At 41.7% G+C, this 20,868-nt stretch overlaps 1 protein-coding gene across 2 annotated transcripts in view; it reads right to left on the reverse strand.

Moving 5' to 3' along the window:
• Nucleotides 1–20,868, reverse strand: part of LOC117947227 (plexin-B1-like) — a 60,402-nt gene that overhangs the window by 35,922 nt on the left and 3,612 nt on the right. The window contains exon 2 of one of the 2 annotated variants that reach the window (XM_034875902.1): nucleotides 9,022–9,109. The exons of the other annotated variant lie outside the window; for it this stretch is intronic. The gene's annotated coding sequence lies outside the window, so the exon portion shown is untranslated. The remainder of the gene's footprint in view (nucleotides 1–9,021; nucleotides 9,110–20,868) is intronic. 2 annotated transcript variants of the gene reach the window in all.

The following is a 20,868-nucleotide window of genomic DNA, read 5'->3' on the forward strand; positions in this document are numbered from 1 at the left end:
GGAGCATTGCCTTGCATTGTTATGTTCTGGTGGGTCAGCTGGGTTTCACCCCAGGCCTCTAACACTGCAACACTTGCATCTCTGGATTCCATCCAGGGAGTATAGCAGAGAGAGTAGCAGAGGGTCTGTTTGAGATCAGCAATGACCACACACAGGCAGGAAGATACAGCACAAGCATACATGTTTGCCAGTGAACAATTGGAATTGATTGAAAAGTAGGTTGTAGAAAGAGTTGGCATGTTGTTGGGTGACATTTATGAGACTGATGAAGTTAAGTTGGCAACAATATTTTTGAAAAAAAGCCAGAAAATGCCTTTCTTGGTGCCTTTACATGAAAATAGAGGTATTTTCTATATGTCCAACACTGAATGAGACTGTTGATAGTGAAGACAACATTAAGAAAGTCAAAGAAAAGCTCTGTAATCTGATGACATCTCAATTACCACTTTCTGTACACACAGCGTCACGGATCAGGCACCATACATCCGTCTACAGCTGCGGTGGTGACATCAGCATATGAAATCTGAAGCTGAACTATTAATCTAATGCTATGTTGTAGATATTTATGGCTGGACTCCTGTTAACCCTTTTGCGCCCAGCCTGAATCTATCTTCAGTGGCAACCTGTGGGTCATGCACTGGTTGTTTCGTTCTTGGCTAAATTAATACAGTAAAGGTAGCTCTATCTGCATTTATGTTAAGGTTGATGGGGGGTGTGACACAGCTAACATGATTGCTTCTGTGGACTCTCCAGTTCTCTCTGTTTGCTCTCAGACAGATTTTAGCTGTTCAATGACATGAATTAGCTTGTTGATGATAAACAAAAACACAAAAGCAACAAGATAACTCAAACTCCAGAGGAACACTGATCACAGTGATTGAAACAAAGTGATTACAGTTCAGAATTTTTCCGTTGGAAATGCTGGTTTGACCAATCCCTGGGGATTCAATCAGACAGGCAGCGGTTCATCGTGCCTGGTCCGCACTGATGCAAATGTTGAGCTACATGAGTCTTACATGTGATGTGAGAACCAGGGAAGAGAACAGACAAGCCCATCATACTTGGAACCCTTTCTGCCGATGACATCTCTAGCCTGATGGGACGACCGTGAGTATGAACCCGACGAAACAACTGAAATGCATCTGTTACAAAGTTCACTTTTCCACTGTAGTTGAGACAAAACACAACAAACAGGGGGTGCGATTCACACCCGTAGTGTCACTTCCAATTAGGGCTGGGCAATATGGAGAAAATCAAATATCACGTTATGTTTGATCCAAATACCTCAATATCAATACGGCAACGATACTGTAGTTTTGACTATTAGTGCTTTCACAAATATATTTACACAATGAAATTTTTGATAAATAAGCATCAACAATGTGGATATAATGACTAAGTGGGTAAAGGCAAATAAAATGCAGTTACAACAGTCTGGTAAGTTCAGAAATGACATCACTTTACTGTGATGCAGCCTTTAAAACCAGGAAAACATTAAACTTATGCTATATTACTATATCACGATATCCAACATTTAAGACGATATCTAGTCTCATATCACAATATTGACATAATATCAATACATTGCCCAGTTCTACTTCCAATCCACATTGATATCTAGTGGGTACATTAACATACAGTGTCGCTGCTTCTGTGTTTCTACTTTTAGATATAGAGATCAGTGAAAGCGCTAATATTATGAGAGGCAGATGTACACAAGCTTGGCCCCTTTCCACTTCCGTTGCCTTCTCTGGGGTCAATGGCCATATCCCCCGCCTCGATTCACATGCAGACACAGAGGGTCTCTCTCTCTCTGTCTGTCCCTCCGGCGGGCTGAAGGGGCTCTCTGTCTGCTGCTGGAGGGAATAGTGTCTCTTTCACAGCTCTTCGACCAAGTGGCTGCACGGAACGGACACAGGATAAAAGCCACTTCCCTTGGAGAGAGAGTCTACACACACATCTACATAACACAACACACTTTCTCATGTGTGTGTGCACGCGCGCGCGCGCGCACACACACACACACACACACACACACACACACACACACACACACACACACACACACACACACACACACACACACACACACACACACACACACACACACACACACACACACACACACACACACACACACACACACACACACACACACCCCGTTTTATGACAGGATCTTTTCACCCTGAAGACAGTAATGCTCTCCCTGGGAAAAGCAGGTGTTCGGTCTAGCTGCTTCATACAGCATGACACAAACAACCTGAGAGCCACTGGAGGACCAATGGACTTTTATGTTCTATAATCTGTAATTGATACTCTTAATCCCCCAATACACCCGCTACTTTTTATAAAATATGTTATCAATGCAGCCCAAAAAGAACATCCATTATAAGACAACTTCCTCATTATATAGGAAAAAGGAAATATTGTACTTCAGACTTTATTTTTATGGAGCCCTAAACTTCAACCTTAAATTATTAAACAGTCCGGAATGTACTGTGATAATTAATATATGTTTAACTGTAAATGGTTATCTAGGTGAAGAGAATTTTCATTGTTCAAGGTGCAGCTGCTTTCTCTGAGCATCTGACAACCCAGTCTTTGACATAATGGGGAGGAGAGTAGGGCTGTCATGGAAATATGACAAAACTGGAAGTGATGGTGCTGTAATTCTTCAGTGTAGTTCGACATTCAACAGGCTCAAGGATCAAAGAGCAGAGGAAACAGGCGGTAGATGGACTCAAAGAGACAGAGAGAGAGAGAGAGAGAGAGAGAGAGAGAGAGAGAGAGAGAGAGAGAGAGAGAGAGAGAGAGAGAGAGAGAGAGAGAGAGAGAGAGAGAGAGAGAGAGAAAATGAGAATGAGAATGATTGACAAAAGCAGCTGAGACCCAATTTAACTTTTTAACTAGGGCCAGGCTATGGGCACCAATGGCCATGAGTGCAGTAAAATATGGCCACTTAATAAGCATGTCTGTTATAAATCTAAAAATGCATTTTTGAATATAGGTTGATGGGAATACACAGTCCTCATAGCCTAACATACCACACAACTAAAATAGGACCATATAATAAAATGATGATAATAATAGTGAGGAATGAATTTGTTTTTGCAAGTGTGTGCTTTGATTATTATGTGCTTGCGTTTGTGTGTGTGTGTGTGTGTGTGTGCGTGTGTGTGTGTGTGTGTGAGACAAAGATTGTTAAGTGGCCAGTGGTCAGATCTTTAGAAAGAGCTTCTGCTGACAGTGTTGGAGCAGAGCAGTGAAAGCAGCAGCCAACAAATCCCGCCACAATTACAACCCTCAGTTTTTTGGTCTCGCATAGGAGAGTCAGCCAGTCGGCTACAATGAATGACAACGTGAGAAAAAGGGAGGAATGAGTGATGAAGCAAAAAATTAAAAAAAATGTATTTACAAAATGTCGGAAAGTACAGTCCCCTATGTTTGCTGGCTGGCCCACACTCTGCTTTAAAACTTTTTGCCCATGACTTTTTGCATGCGTTTATCCAATATAAAAACTTAACACACAGAAACCTTGCACACTAAGTCCAAAAATTCGCAATACGAGACGTAATGGAGTCACCACCAGTGGCCAGGATTGTGATACAGTTGCGCACATTTGCAAATAATTTGCTACAATGATGATAAACCTTCAAAACAAGTGAAAGTGACTTGAAATCTGAGTTCAGACCTACAATTACCGCCTATGGCCGCAAAGAGAATAAAACCGAGATCTTTAAGATTGTAACTTTCAGCATCAAATATACAAGGACCATTACTAAGCTGATCTGTTACTTAATTCTAATGTGGGAAAAACCAATGTTGATTCCACTCATGTGTTAAAAATATTACCGTGATCCAGGGTAATGTCTGAGAGATTGATATTTCAAGCCACTATCATATACACTGAATCCCATCTATTCCAGTCATTTCCAGCACTATTACCACATTTAAGAGGGAAAGAAATGACTGGAAAAATGAACACACAAAGGCATTTGCATTTTGTCTGCAAAAAGACAAAGCAAGCTTAAATAGCTTGTCTGTGACCAGTTTGGGGTTTGAATTCAGCTAGGCCATATGCTCGGGTGAAGCATCACGTCATCGAGGACGCTGGTATGGTCATTGTGTGGCAGAATGCTAAGGAGGTGGCAGTGGGACGGGCATGCGTATTCATTTGTTTGTAGATGGTCTGCATACATTACCACCTACAGCTTGTACAGCCAGACTCTGAGTCTCACACACACACACACACACATACACACACATATACACACACACACACACACACACACACACACACGGCCGCCTCTTCTTTCACAGCACTCAATAGCCTAAGAAAGGCCTTTGTGGTCCTTCGTTGTCGTGACGACGTGCCTGGGTCGAGTGAATAGAGAGCGGAGGTCTAGCTCTCCGAGTCTGTGTTACACTGTTTGTGGTCTAACAACACTTGTGCTCTTCTCTGTCCTTTGCCATGGCTTCTTTGGCATTTTCTTGTTATATTTTTTGGGAAAGAACATTTCATGATTCGGATAGCTCTGCGACACATCAAGCCAGATTTGCTGCTCTATTATTGAAATACGCAGTTGACAATGAGAAGAGTGCCATGTCCAGCCACTCAACCAACCAGTATTATTGCTAATATTATTGAGGCTGAGGGTAGAAAAGCTGGTCTACTATCTGCCCACCCTCCATTTTAATACGTTTTTATGGTAATGAAACATGCAGTGTTTCAAACCGAAGGGTTCTCCAAACCCCAGAATAAGCCTAAAAAAGCAACCTATTCCCCAGGGAACGTATTGCTGGATCTTTGAGTTTGTAACAAGAATCTGAGAGCATGATCTGTTTTATTCATGAATGTGTTTGCAGCGCATGACCCCTGGCAAACCTTTGACACAGAACACGCTATAGTGGAGCCAGTCCTGCGTACCCCTCTGTCTCACCCTTCTCAAGAAATCCTCTCGCCTGTCTCTGTCTCTCTCCCCCTCTGTCCACTGTGCTTGGTATCTCTGGCGCCTATCTGGATGCCATGCATTTTCTAAATGTTTAGCCAGGGATTCTTTGTGGCTGTTTTCCCTGCATGCCTTGTAGTGATAACTGCTGCAGTCTTATATTATTACATCATTCCTTAACCAGAAAAATACACTCCAGCTTGGACCCGACCAAATCAAATCGTCCTCATTTAATGTATACACACACACACACACACAAACGTTACTCTATCTATGGTCCATATTTTTTCTAAAGGGAATAAAAAAATTTCATATCACATTTCATATTTTTTCATATCTAAAATTTAATGCAATATCTAGGATCAAACAGGGCTGTTGTCAAGTCCACCTTTGTCGTGTCGAAGACAGGTCCATGACCAGGACTAGTCGACAGCGATTCAAGACAGAGTTGGACTCCGTCTTGAGGTTCATGTCCAAGTCAAGACAGAGTCCAAATGAGAGACTGAATATTGAGATAGAACCAAAACGAAGGCATGTTATTAACTTAACATAAAAACAAAAATGTTACCATACTTGAACTTATTTGTCCTGAAGAATTACAAGAATACAAAGTGCTTGCTGACATTGTCAGTGTCCAAAATGAAAATGATTGATACCTGATGAGTGAGGTAGATGCTGCAGCCAGGCGTACCCCAGGCAACTCAATGCCTCTAATGTATTAAATGGATTTTAAATTAAACTAATTAAAAATCCTCGTTTTCTGAACGAGCGTGATTAATGGATAGTTTTTTGTTAAGTTACTTCAAAACAAAAGAATGTAGTGCTGGACTCGGTCGAGACCAACTAGAATATTTGGCGAGTTTGGGGGCCGAGTACAAGACGAGTACAAATCCAAAAGCCAACAAGTACTACAGCACTGGCTTCAAATATTGATGTTGATATAAAATTGATATATTGCCCAGCGCTAGTTGAAACATACCCTTTGTAATTGTAAAATACTCCTAGTTTATGTCCTTATTGGCTTTGATGGTGCTTGCAGGCAGTTGGGAGTGGGCCCCTGCACTTACTACCCTATTGGCAGCCAGATAAAAGAGCTGTTGTAGGGTCAGTTCTACTAACACACTGACTGTTCTGTCTGTCTGGTGAAAAATCAAATATCAGTGCGGGGGTATCCAACCTTTAAGGTCTTTGTGGATGTGGGTCAGCCCTGGAATAACCCTATAACATTTCTATGAGGATGTATCAGGATTAATGTAAAACATCATGGTATCTCTTTTGAAAACCTAATTGTGCTGTTTATTTTGTATTCTCCGTGCCCAAGACATTTTTTAAAAGCACCTTCTGTGTTTGTCAGCATTTGTTTCCATCCCATGGTTTTTTGGTGGCTACCTGGCTGTTTAACCACAAAAAAAAACATAACAACGCTTGGCCTTAATACTTCACTGGCGTGGCTGGTCAACTCGGTGTGCATGCATGCAAAGACTGCGTACTTTCATCCCAGACGTGTTTCATCTGCTGCCAGGGCACCCATGCAGACATAATCCCACTGAACCCACTAAAAAGGGACCAGTGACAGGCGTTTCTAATTCACATTTCATTCCGGATTGCATTATACAGTCCTCCAGGGTTGTTCGCTCATTGGGCAGCTACTGGCGGGTACTTCCTAGTCCCAGTGTGGTCCTTAGATAAGGTAGAAAGGGCTGGTTAAACAACTTTAAAATTGTAATTATTTCATGGACATTTACATAGGCCAGCTGGAGACAGCTATTTTAGTAAAAGGAAATCTATAAAATTGATTGAGCTGTGTTGACCAAGGAACATGTCATAGGGTACATTTGCTCACAAGTGGAGTGGAACACGGCATTTAGAAAACATTGATGTAACACGATTTAGAAGGCTACGATTTAGAAGGAAACAACTTCTTGCTGAAGTATTGCAATGATTTACAATAACAGGACATTAAGCTTGAGTGTTATTGTGTCACGCACCAATTAATAGCAATTCGATCCAGAAAGCAGTAAACACACAAACAAAAGAAAACAAAGAATGGTGAGACTAACAGTCTTTCTGAAGCTGAACCACGCACAGGAGCTTTAAGCTAAATGCTCAAAGTGTAAAATTGTACTTAAAATATAAAAATTTGTATGTATAATGTTTACCATGTTCATATATAAATATAGTCAGCAACTACTTTCACGATCAACCAGTCTTTATAGTCACTTTCAAGCAAAACTGCTAAACACAGGCCCAATCCCAAAGTGAGCCCTGAAGACTAAAGACTAAAGACTCACAGACCTCTCAGGTGCAAAGTGAGTGAGTGTGTGAGGCCACATGGGCTCAGAAAGGTATAAATGGAATTGGGACAGCACTTCACGAGATCCCAATTAATATTAAACATGTCACTGCCAGTTTGGGTATTTTCCTTCTAAGTGTGTTGTTTTCCACACGACCAAGGCCCAGGTGACGGCTGGCTGCTTCCACTTTTTTTCAAACTCTTGTTTTACAGGCTGGGTCCGTTCCGTTTTGTGGTCGTGCTGTTTACCTTGGTAATTTCCGGATTTCCCTATGGTCTCCGCGGTAAACGTCACAACGCTTTGAACTGTGGGTAATTCCCTTTGTTGAAGTCTGCATTGTTGCAAACTCACTGTAAAGGCCTCCGTAAGTGTGTACTCACACCCTCACACCCTTTGAATTTCGACATTGGGACAACCCTAAGCCATTACAAATTTTGCAAGAACACGCACCAAAGTCTGTGAGTACGAACTTTGGGATTGGGCATCTGGGTCACTTTGGGACACTACAAATGAATATAAACTACAAACATGAACAATACTACTTAAAATTACTTCAATTCATGTCAATGACAGCATTCGTGTATTTCTATTCATTATCATTTACTTCATTAATTACCTCCACCAAAGAAGTCATATTTTCTGCTAGGTTTGCCTGTTAGTTGGTTTGTTTGTCTGATAGCAGGACTACGAAAAACTACCGGCCCGACTGCCATGAAACATGGAAGGGTGTAGCATTGCCCAAGCCGGAAACCAACATTTTTAGCAGATTTGAATCACAGGACGGATACACCGGTAACACTGAGAAATAGGGCATTTGTGCAGCATTCATGTTGTGTCGGAAAAAAATCTGAAGAGTGAGTGCCCTACTGGGAAAACTGACATGAAAGCCCCTTAAAGTGGGAACGTAAACATTGAGAGATAGGCCATGCCTTTGTGGTCTGTGCTCTCCCAGTGCCCTTCTAGTAACTAATGAATTTTGTCCTAGATTGTTTCGATTGTTTTGTTGAGCCATTTCATTAAAAAAATCAAACTCTATGGTAATTTGCTTTCTGGAAAACAGTTAAAATGCATATATTAAAGTCACATTTTTTCTATTCAATTATCTAATACATTACTACTAAAGAACTATGATTTTTTTTTGTATAAAGCCCATTGCAAGATGTAGTGGCACTGCTGTGGAAAATACCCCGCTGAGTGACCAGTGAAACAGTACTGTAAGTGTACTGCAGAGGGTAAATCAAGACTACAAAATGCTCCAATGACAATATTTTGAGAAATTTCTATTCCCTCTGTTTTTTGAACCAAAATGACCTCATCTCATTTAGCTCCCAAACTGGTGGTTTTGAAGTGTAGGCAGGTGGGAGTGATATCCTGGCCTTCTGTCAACAAGGCGTTTGACGGACAGCTTCATTAGAAAGAAAATGGACGCCCCCACCCCAGAGACACGCCTTTGTACCCCCCCACGCCCACCCCTTGGCATCCTGGGATTGGGAGAGAGAACAATCTAAACAGGTCTTTTAGAGTGGGAGGTCTTCAATTGTCAAATGCTTAATAGACTGTGCTCTCTCCATCTTGCTCAGGAACATGCATGTGAGAGTCGGATGCACTCGCAATTAACACACACACACACACACACACACACACACACACACACACACACACACACACACACACACACACACACACACACACACACACACACACACACACACACACACACACACACACACACACACACACACACACACACACACACAATCCCTACGCGCAGACATTACCCTAGTATCTGAATTTCTGGCAGAAAATCAAAGGTGATTGATGAGTGGAGCCTGGCTGTGTTGAAGGTCTGAGGTGTGTGATTGTGATCTGGGGACAAAGGAATCATTGCCAAAAGGTTAAGCTTACGATAAAACCCTCAGGAAGGCACGGAGAGCATTGTAGATGTCATTAATCACATGAACCTGCTCTTTTCAGTCAGTTGTCATCGTTTTCAATGAATCACTGGCAGTGTCATCGGTGTGTTGTGGGAATCAGTTGTTGCAACATTCGCTTTGGTGAAAACTCCACCTGGAAGTCAAGATGAATCAAATCAACCATTGACACTGTGTTACAACAGGAGACGACCATGCTGCGTCTTCAAGAGGGCATGTGGCTATAAATCAGTCGACAAATGCCGGGCAAACGGCTCCAGGAAGTATTGAGAGGTCTTTGTTCGAGAAGGGGCACGGGCATGGACCCAACACTAATATGGCTAATGGCTTAGGGAACCCCACTGCTTCTTTAATTGAAGGCGGCTCTCCTAAGTCCAGTGGGGAGAGAGAGGAGAGAGCAAGATAAGAAAAGGGGGGGAAAAAAGAGGGAGAGATTGGGGAGAGGGCAACGGGTATGGTTTAACTCTGAACTTGAAAAGCAAGGAGGGGCTGTGAGGGGGATGCAGAAGGAGTGGTTGTGTGTGAGAGAGAGAGGGTGGGAATGTAGCCAATCAGGATAATCCCTGCGGTCTCAGAACACCTGGGATCATCAATGATTGATCAAACTAGAGGGTTTGACCAAGGGAGACGTGGGTAAAAAAAGAGGGTCTGAGGAGGCCATAAATACAAAGGAGTGTGTGTGTGTGTGTGTGTGTGTGTGTGTGTGTGTGTGTGAGAGAGAGAGAGAATTAATTCAAACGGAAAGGAGAAATAAACAGAAAAAAAACCATCAAAATTGACCAGAGAGAAACAAAAACCACCCTGAACAAAAGACAGCATAAAAAGCCAGATTCAGTTTACTGTTCCCGAACCTGAGAGCGGCCGCTGTGGAAGCAAACATCCCGATCAAAGCCAAGCCGCTGCAGCTCTACAGACACCCTGCTGCCCGCCCGCATGGATGGGGCTGCGCTCAGACCAGTGAAAGACACACACACACACACACACACACCAGTGCCCTCGCTGTGTCTAAAACCGCCTATTTGCACACTTCAATAGTGTAGATATGGATGGACGATGGACCCTACTTGCACTTTACGGCCGCCATCTTGACTACAAAGCGGAAGGGAGCCCTTGACCGGCAGCTGATTGGCCGAGCGCGTCACGTGGGTCTGGCTACTCGAGAATTTCTCGGACAGAATACGATCATGCATTTTACAAAAGTAGTTCACAGAGATGTGTTTCTGAAACCATTTTAAATGGAGAAGTAGGCCATGCGGTAGCTGAATCGGTCTTCATTTCAGATTGACAAAGGCCCGTCTAAAGTATTTGTCAGATTGTTTAACATAAGCGTTCATTTTAAGACGAAAGTGGGCACTACGGCAGTAAGTGGTCATTGCACATTAGCAGTGTACTGACGTACTGACGGAAGTATGCGGTATGAGACACAGCCATAGTGCATATGCTGCCATCTTTAAAGGGAAATGTGATTCGCTTAACCACCTATTTGAGAAGTTTCTCAAAGCAACAGCTTCCCTGTACAGACTAGTGTGGACACAGACCCAGTAAAATCAAAATAGCATAGTTTCTCAAGTTTCAGATGCAATAATGTATCAATCCACAGTTTCTTCTTTCCTACTTTACTAATTATCTCACGAGCAGATCAGCACTTTTTTTTAACATGGAGACAGAATTAAGTCTTGAAAACACCAAGGTAAAATATATGTGTGAGTGTACCAATACAGAAAAGAAAGCAAGTCCACATAATTACACCAGGAAGTAGTTCAGCATTGCACCGGGCAATTGGGTAACGGAATGAGTAATAGCAATTTTAGGGAATAGCTAACCTTTCGCAACTTCATCACAACCAAATTTCCTTTTAAACAGATTAGATTCACCTCTAAACGGAATTTAGTTGTTGTAGAACCTGTTCTCCTTGTTGTTTCAAACTCTAAATGTGGCTGAACATGAAAAACATCTTGCTGTTTTTTGGTTGCTGAAGCAGAATGTCTCCGAGGGTTGCTTGGCACTGTTGCTGAATCTTTGAATAAAGACTTAAATCCACTCCCAGTGTCAGGACTGCTGCTTAGAATAATGCATTATTAATGAGAACAGTCTGACTGATGCTTGGGATTAATTACAGTAGCTTTGAAAGAAGCAGCCCCCCCCCCTCCCCCGCCCTTCTATTTTTTTCTCTCAACACAACCAATCCACCGGTATTTTTTTTCTTCTTTTCATTCAAGATGAAATTAAAGTGAGCAAGGCGTTTGCGGGAGTCTTGACGCTGGAGAAACCCTTACAGACAGTACTGTCTGGGTATGGAAAGCGTAACATTCGTCGGTGCAACAGATGCACCATGCTGTTGTCACCTGCTTGCTCACACAGAGAGAACCTCAAAGGCTAAGAGCGTCTTCTTTACGGGCCATTTGCATCCTCTTCTGTCAATGGATTCACTTACAAGTGCAGCTGGCTAATGCAGCACAACCACAATGTGTTAAAAAGAGTTATCTTATATCATTCGTTTAATTGCTCCTCATTCATGAACAATAAAATATTGCGTATATATCACGCATCACGTCATTCAAGGCGACACACTGTCCGAGCTAACTGCACAGTGATATCAATTGTGGTCATGTGAAATCTAGTTCCTCTCTGGACTGTTTACAGCTTTGTAGTTATTTTACGCACATTTTACTGGGCAATACGGAGAAAATATCATGATATTTCTGACCAAATACCTTGATATCAATAAGACAACAAAACAACAAAATATTTACACAATTTTTGAATCATCAGTAATGTGGATACAATGTCTAAGTGGGTAAAGGCAAATAATAGAACAGTTACAACATTCTGGAAAGTTCAGAAAATTGCATCACTTTACAGTAATACAGCATTTAAAACCAGGAAAAGACTACACTTATGCCATATTACAATATTATGATATCCAAAATCTAAGACGATATCTAGTCTCATTTCTCGATTTAATATTTATATATTGCCCTGCTCTACATTTTACTATACTTTTATTAGCTGCACCTTTTTCTCATCCTGTTACTCTACATGCTCTATATGCCCTGGTTTATGGCTAAAACTTTCAACAGACAATAAAAGAAAATTAAAACAAACAAAAAGATAAAACTATTTGTCACAGGGCTACATCATAACCACAAACCACTCCTCAATTACATGTATCTAAAACATGCATGTGACAACTACAGAGCCCTGCGGTCTTTTTTTTTTTTTTTTTTTTTTTTTTTAAATGGCACAATATATTTCTGACCTGTTTTTAAATATTTGCATCCTCAGTAGATATGCATGGCCCTTGCCATTGTCCTTTAACTACGATATGTTTCAATCCATAATTCTCATCCCACATTCATCTTGCTGTCATAAACCGCGTTCTCAACAATAGTTGAATGACTGGGTGATCTCCATGTGAATGTGGCAGATCCTCTGTCCTCCTCATTCATCAATCCAACACACACATGCACGCAAATGAAATGCTCATTCTCACTCACCATGGGTTGTTGTTGGTTTCAATTAGTGGACCCAACATCTGACACCGGGCCATATGAGTCTGTATTGATTGGCTGAAGCTATAGAAATGCATGTGTCAAGGACAACTGGGGTCAAACTGTGGACCCCGAGAAAAAGAAAGGATGCAGAGAATGACAGGAGGGAGGGGCCGAGGGAGTAGAGCGAGGCAGACGGACATGGCCTATCTAGACATGCCTCTGTAAGAAAAGAGGGGGAGAGGAAGACCCATTTAGATGGGACACAAAGCCTGAAGGACACGGTGTGTGTGTGTGTGTGTGTGTGTGTGTGTGTGTGTGTGTGTGTGTAGCGGTATTAAATAAACCTCTTCTCTTTGTGAATACCAGTTACACCTTCAAAGAGAAAAAAATAAAAAATAAAAGATAAAAGATTTTATTTTGGTTAGTCAAGGGTTAAAGTTAAAGTTTTTCAGAAATGTAAGTCTGTGCAGAAGTGTGTGTGTGTGTTTGTGAGCCTGGCAGGAGGTGATTCAGCAGCTGGACAAGCAGACTTGATCCGACTACTGTTCAACTAAAGTAATAGAGACCACCACATGCCTGGAGCGTGCATGCACACACACACACACACACACACACACACACACACACAACTTCTGTTTCTCATATTGCGGTTACTCACTTTTATGTGAAAGCTTTAACAATAATAAGCATGGCGCATAGCGGGCATTGTGGGCTGAACCTGATGGGACATGTCATTCATAATAACCTAGAACAAAGGGGGGGGTCCCACCTGGAGATGGTCGCACAGTAAGCACCAAAATGAACTTGACACATTCACCCATGCTTAGAATTTTCTCCTGGGTGCAAACTAAATTCAAGACCGGTCCAATGCTCTGCAAGTGGGTGGATCCAATCCAATCCAACACGTCCACATGTACGACATGTTTGTGCATTTAAGAGGGCTTGATGAATCTGACTTGAAACGCTAAAGCAAGCATGGAAGAATTAAGAATACAAATAGAGAAATGTTCTGCCCGTCATTTTTTAAGGAAAGATGGACTTGGCACTTGGACAATCCAGAGTTCTCGCAAAAGCACAATTTGAATTTGCTCAGCGAGTTACTCTGGCATCGAGTAATGCTGCTCATTAACTATACCCTTGTAGCCGAGCTGCACCAATCACATCGCTGTATCTGAAAAAGGCGATCACGAAGCGAGCTAAACAGATGACAACAGTTTAGTCTACCAGTTAGCTCCGCTGGTAGATAAGCGTATGGGGCTCTGGATACGCCACACCGTGTGTCTTTGTGATTGGTCGTAGTGTTATCCAATTGCATGCTGTCGGATTTCCAAATGCACGCTTGGTGCCCCCCTTCAAGATGGCCGCCTTTCATTACTTTAAACCAGACCCTTAATCTTTCAGATTTGGGTCTGGATTTTTGGGCTAGGACTTGGCTAGGTACAGTATCAATATCTAATATATATAATATGTCGTCATATGGGAAAGTCACAGAACTATAATTTCATTCTTACCACTGAAACATATTCTTAAAGAGGTTATAACAATCTGACAAAAGGGTTTCACTTGCTTTTAATTGCATTCCAGATGGTTCCTGAAATTCTTTACATTTTCTTCATACAGGGCGATTATCTGGGTTATCCTACTGCATTAAAACGGATAAAGCCTAAAATCACCAGCACCTCTTCTGTTAAGATACAGACATTTTTCTTCATCCTAAAAGCCTGTATTTCTACGGACTTTTCTAACAGTGCACATGCAGCTGTATCAGAAGACATTAGAATTATACGCAAATGAAGTAGTTGAATATGAACCGATTGACTAGATACAATCGATATAAGAAAACAGAAATGTGGCGCTGTCACACATTCAGGACTATAAAGATCGGGTTACAGTGTTTGTGTCATTTCCCCCTGTGCTCTCACTGTGTGGTCAGCTGTGCTGTAACCACTCTGGAAATCTACACTCCTCTCCTCCACCCAGGCACACGGTGCTCTGTTTGGTTAGCCCGGCCAGACTGCTGGACCACGCCTTCCGTTACAGCCGGAAAATCTCAACAAGGCACTGATCGTTAATATCTCACTTTCTTTAATCTGATTTCTGCTGAACCTGATGCATATTCCATTAGAAGGTGAAACAGCCAATCAGTACCAATGCACTGACCATTACTCAGCATCTACACCACCTGCTGAGATCTGTGGCTTCCAAAAGTAATAAGAAAAAACAATCGTAGCATCAGTGATGACTGACAAATAAATACATAACCAGATGTTATTCATCCATTCAGTGCTAGACTATATACTATACTGTATGTGGATGAAGTATCCACCCACATACAGAATTTGACATTCTGATTTTACTTTTGTTGGTGCCACTAACAGTCAGACACCCACTGTGCTGCAACAAATTCATTGTGATGAATGTACTTAAAGCTAATGAAGAACTGATCAAATAGGTGGACACGCACAGGGTTCGCTTCGATATGTTTGCGTGGCAGTTTCTTTTATGCAATTTTCCTCTCAAAGGGTAGGCCTGCACGATTCAAGGAAAAATATGAGTCACGATGTATCATCTTAGAATTGATATCACAATTCTTTACCACGATTTTTTTCTCACTAAGAGTTATGTTTACTGCACACATGCAAAATGACAATGACAAAACAAAACAAATTGGCAGTAGCAAACATAGATGTATTTGGTATATAACACGAGCCTGTAAACAGGTTTGTTGTAAACAGTTACAAACAAACAGGTTTGTTTGTAACCGTTTATTATGCAGTTGGCTTGTAAAATTGAATGGAAATCAAAGTCACTAAAAAAATAAAAATAAAAAAAAAGTTATTTAAAAATTAAAATGGTGAACAGGGGTGAATCGAGATTGCAACTGTATGACGATTTATCGTGCAGGCCTTTTGAAAGGTCAGTTCAAAGGTCCTCTGAGGTTACCTGCATTGGTTTTCTGGGCAAAAGAATAAGCATTTGTACTTTTAGAGTGAGCCACCCATGTTGTTAAGTGTTTAAAAAAATAATTACCCATGCATTAGGCACAAAAGTCTCTTTACTAATTCATCTGAGAAACACTTCTCTAGGTCTAAATGACTTGTTATATTTGTGCAGCACAAACACCAACTACAGTTTGAACAAATCCAGCATGAAGGCTAGCTAGGTCATTCATATCAATGATCTTGGCTTTTTGTTAAAGGGGCGCTATCAGAGCCCGTCTACGGAGAGCCTGTTCAGGCCCTATCTCACTCCCTATTAAGCCCCATTGTACCAACCCAGAAGTTTCCCAGAGAGTGGAAGTTCTCCCCTTATTAGACATTCTCTGGCACTACGCAGTGTTGGCCAGTTCTTTGTTCTTTTCTTGCTTTTTGCTCGCAGGTTTCTCTATAGAGATCCCCCTACAGCTTGGGAATAGATATTTGGCAGCTCCTATGTTTATATGTCCCTGAATGGGCGTATGAGTGCAGTGCCATGAAGCAATTCATTACATCGCGAGACCTGATGTCACGCAATACCTCCGGAGCGAGACAACCTCCATTGAACTCGAAAAAGTCTTATAACCATTCAAATGACTCCGAAGGTGTTCAGTTAAGGTTAATTAAGCTATAAAAAAAACTGCATAGTTATCCTTTAATAAGCCTGCATGCTTTTATTGTGGCTCACTGCCAACTGGATCGCAGAAATGATGCAGACTTTTCAACTGGCATGCTCAAACCGGTCAAACAAACCATGTAAATGATTTCCTCCCCTTTCTGCTGCAGCTGCTGCATTTGAAGCAAACACAGAGAATCGTGGTTTTCTCTGCTCCACTCCACCTACGGGCCAACGTCCTTTACTAAATTATACCGTTGAGCACAGAACAGTATCCCTCTGCTCTCATCTCCTCATCTAATAAAACAGCGAGGGAGCAGCCACTCACAAAGGCTTGGAATAGTTTGGCGGAAAAAGCATCTATCTGTCAGTTCCTGTGAATCGCAGAGCAGGGTCATTTAAAGCCCGTTTTCAGGTTCAATACCAACCTTCCGGTTAAATCTCATATAGAGTGGGATCAGCGTTTCCTGTAAAGTACAGGAAGTGAGTGAATGAACAGTAAGTGGAACACCAACATGTATAGTGCAGCGCAACAAAATGCATCAACAAGACAGTGGAGACTATTCAATGTACAGGACATCATTTTAAATGGCTAAGACTTTCCATTGATTAGCTGTGACTGATTTGCTCTTTATTGTCGAGATCATGGCTGCTCATGAAATGCATCGCATGTACGGTACACAGATGGTTCTATTCATGAGAAAAAAAGCAGAAACAAGGTAGAGATGGGCAGTATATCGATATCATGTTGATATCGTGATATGAGACTGGATATCGTCTTAGGTTTGGATATTGTAATATGGCGTAAGTCCTGGTTATAAAGGCTGCATTACAGTAAAGTGATGCCATTTTCTGAACTTATTAGACTGCTGTAACTACAATATTTGCCTTTACCCACTTATTCATTATATCCACATTACTGATGATTATTTCTCAAAAATCTCATTCTGTCAAATTTTGTGAAAGCACCAAAAGTCCACATGACAATATTGTTGTGGTATTGGTATTGAGGTATTTGGTAAAAAAATCCTGATATTTGATTTTCTCCATTTTGCCCAGCCCTATAACAAGGCACATTACTTACTTAAAGCAGACTACACTGAGAAAAGGGGGCACTGAAAAAATAAAAAAGTATTGCTTCATGGTTTAAGTCCTACACTGTAGGGTTTGTGCAGAAATCTGTTGAAACAGTAGGCCTATGAGAGTTGATACATGTGTATTGACAAGTAATCAATACTCCCTGAGGTCAATATCTGCCAGCCAATCATGTAGTGGGAAATCTGTCACAAAAGTTCCAACTATGAGGAATTTTGATCTGAGAATATCGGTTGTTGAGCAGTAGCATGCAGTCACAATGCTGACATTGAGGGAATGGAGAGTTAAATGGATAGCAATGTCAATGTTCTATTCTTTGGTCCTTTTGATGGGTAATACACCCTTACATGTTTGTTCTATTGAGATATTGTTTTATGCTGGTTCTTCCATCCTACGGTTTGGATAATGGACAAATGCACGCAACAGTATTCCAATGAATAGATTTTTTTCACCATGGGTTTGCTTGTAATGAATGAACCAGTAGGCAGCTTTATTTGCCCTAGTGAGTGGACTTTATACTGGGTGGCTGGCCGACTGGCCCTGGAGGTATTATAGTTTAATCTTCAACCTTATTACATCTCCCCAGCTTCCCATTCATCAGCACAAGACTTAAGAGGATTTTACTTTCACTAACATCACAAGATAAAAATGTGAAGTAGAGAGTGAGCTGATTCCACAATGTCAAATACAAGAAACTTCACAGAAGTGAGAATGAAGCAGAGTAGATGAATTCATTTGTCGGGTGGTAGAATAAAAGCAATGTCCCTGGAAGTAATGGAGCTAGAGTTAATATTTCTGAGGCTACACCCTCAGCAAATTTGCAGCAGAAGAAGAAACTACAGCAAAAGTCTGACGTTCTTAGTCAGAACGAAGTGAAAAATGTGATGTAGCACTGAGCGATGGACAAATGTAAATGGACTACAGCATGCAGAGCTGTGATGGTGTAGCATCAACATGTCTGTCAACGAGTGCTTTTTCCATCGGAATTTGAAAATAGCACTTCAACAGAAAGTTCCACATCAGCTGCAGCCATCTTGGACGTTTTTAAAAATACATAAATGGTGCGGATTTTTATTAAGCTATAGCTCACCATAGTGTCCATGGCGTGAGGGGGGTGTAAGCCAAAAAAGCACCATATACTGTATTTATGAGTATAAAATGCCGTTGTTATTAGTGACTGTTAAGCCAAGACACAGTAAATACAGACATGGTTTGCAGATATTCAAACAAATTCAGGAGTTCTGCACAGATGTGGCCCTGTCAGAAAAGAGCCTCTTTCCTTGAGTAGCCTGAGGGGATTTAACCCATCCAGTGTCTATCAGGATCTAATCTGACACTCTGAAAATGCCCTTCACTGCTGATAAACCTGAGGATGAGCCTGCACACAACAGTGAGCCCCAGCAGACAATAAGAGAAGAAAAGCTGACTCTGCAATAGACTCTAGACCGGCTATCCGTGTGTACAAACAAGTAAATCTTGAATCCATAAACTTGATTGACCACGTAGTAAAGCAATTGAGTTGGGTGTTTTTGATCAATCAGTTCCCATAATGTTATCTTGACAAGTGTTCAAATGATATTGATCATTCATTGACCACTGGTGATTCTCAGTCCTAGTTAGCAGAAGAAATCAATTCCAGCCCGATCTTGAAAACTAACAATGAAATAGACCAAACGTCTGGGGGGGGTTTCAGGATTACATTTCAGGGCATTAGTGGCAGTTGCCTGTACCGCTAGAGCCACAGCTCGCACCAGAAACCCTGCAGACAAACACAGACGCATTGCTCCGAGAAAGGGAGTGCTCCACCTGTGAGTCAGTTGGATCGCTAGCATAGCTCTTCTGGGTTAAAAGCCAACTGTCCAGGGGCATGTGGTTGGGTGTGAAGGGCAACAGTGAGGGGGGAAAGGAGTTTTTGTTTCTGGCTGGCCAACTGGGCCTCACATAAGTAAGTGCCCGCAGTCGAGGCTGCAAGGACTGAAAAGACAAATGGAACGGGAATGGGAACGTCTATTCAAATTAACAAATGGTTGGTCATTTGGTAAGCATTACAGTTTCACTAATCAATCAGCCCCTAGTCACTATCAGCCAATGCAAGGTCATGAGTGACCTCCCCCCCGTAGTTGAGGTCAGGACTGCCATGAAGCAAAAAATCTGCTGTGTGAATTGATCCCAAACAACTGACTGGTTTTGACTATTTGATATTTTAATAACTAGTTCAGTAGTTTGGTGCACCTAAGTGTTTCTATTCCTATAGCATTGGCATCAATTTGCTGAACTTTCAGTGTAAGATCTGCATGGAAATGTAACATGTCAGTCAAAAACATCACATAGAAACATTGCAGCTTCCACATTAAAGGGATCAAGATTGTATTGCAGTTATCTTAGGGGTTGCAATGACTTACCCTGTTTAGACCAAAGGAGCATCTAGATTGTCTGATTATATAGTGGACAGTGCCTGAGGCATCTATTTAAAAAATGTAAAAAAAATAAGGCTGCTGGGGGTGTGAGGTTTTGTCTAGAGGCTAGGCTGCAGGCTGGGCTGCAGGCTCTCCAGGGAGCTGGGTAAGGGGACAGGCGCTGGTGGCACATACACAACTGTCCCAGGGCTGGGATGCTGCGAAAGAACAATAAAAACCACACCCTGTGGGTTTAATATAGCATGAGCTTCTTCTGAAATGACGGACTAGATTTTCAAAGAGGATTACCTTAGTGATCTTGACCATACTGTTGGATTAGATGCTTACTTTTAACATCCAAAAAGTCACTCATGTTGCTGACGTAATTAGGCCTAATGGTTTCTGTGTCATTTGGGATAAAGAGATGGAGCTCTTTGTGACTTCAAAAAAACAACTACATATCCCAATTACCCTTTGTGTGCCTTTAAACACATTAATTAACGGTTTCCCCGTAATGTAAAATTGACATTTTTCCCATGCACCATCCTGTTGCCGCTGCAGGTAAGTTAACTCCTACTTTTTGCCATGGGGGTGTGTAGACTAAATAAGAAAAGACAGACAGAACAACCAGGATGAGTCACTCAAGGATCCCTCAACTGACAAATATGTACCGGTAACTATCAGGAACTACTTATGGTGGATCCAAAGATATGTAATATGTGTCATGATACGATCTGTGTGTGTACCTGTTTTAGCGTGTGTATGGTTAACAGGATAAGAGGATGGAGGGGATTTCCATTTAAGCACAGTGAAGTTTGCTGCTGGTGAAAAGAAGTATTTATTAAGCTGCCAATCTGCCCGTCAGCCAAACTCCCTGGAGGGCCTGTTGAGGCCTGGCATCCGACCTACCAAGCCGAAAGCGCCCATATCTGAACCAGGGTTAACCGTTAGTGAAGAATTTCCACTGTGGTTGAAGAAAAAAAAAAGAAGAAAAAAGATAAAGAAGTAGCTAGAAGTCACAGTGATGGTAAAATATGGGTTTAAGATTTGCTATTCATTTTCATCTCTTCATTTTCAGAGAGGCCTGTGGCTCCAGTGGTGCTCCAGCAAGTGTTCTT

The sequence above is a fragment of the Etheostoma cragini genome, chromosome 7 (assembly GCF_013103735.1).
Source record: "Etheostoma cragini isolate CJK2018 chromosome 7, CSU_Ecrag_1.0, whole genome shotgun sequence".
NCBI lineage: Eukaryota > Metazoa > Chordata > Actinopteri > Perciformes > Percidae > Etheostoma > Etheostoma cragini.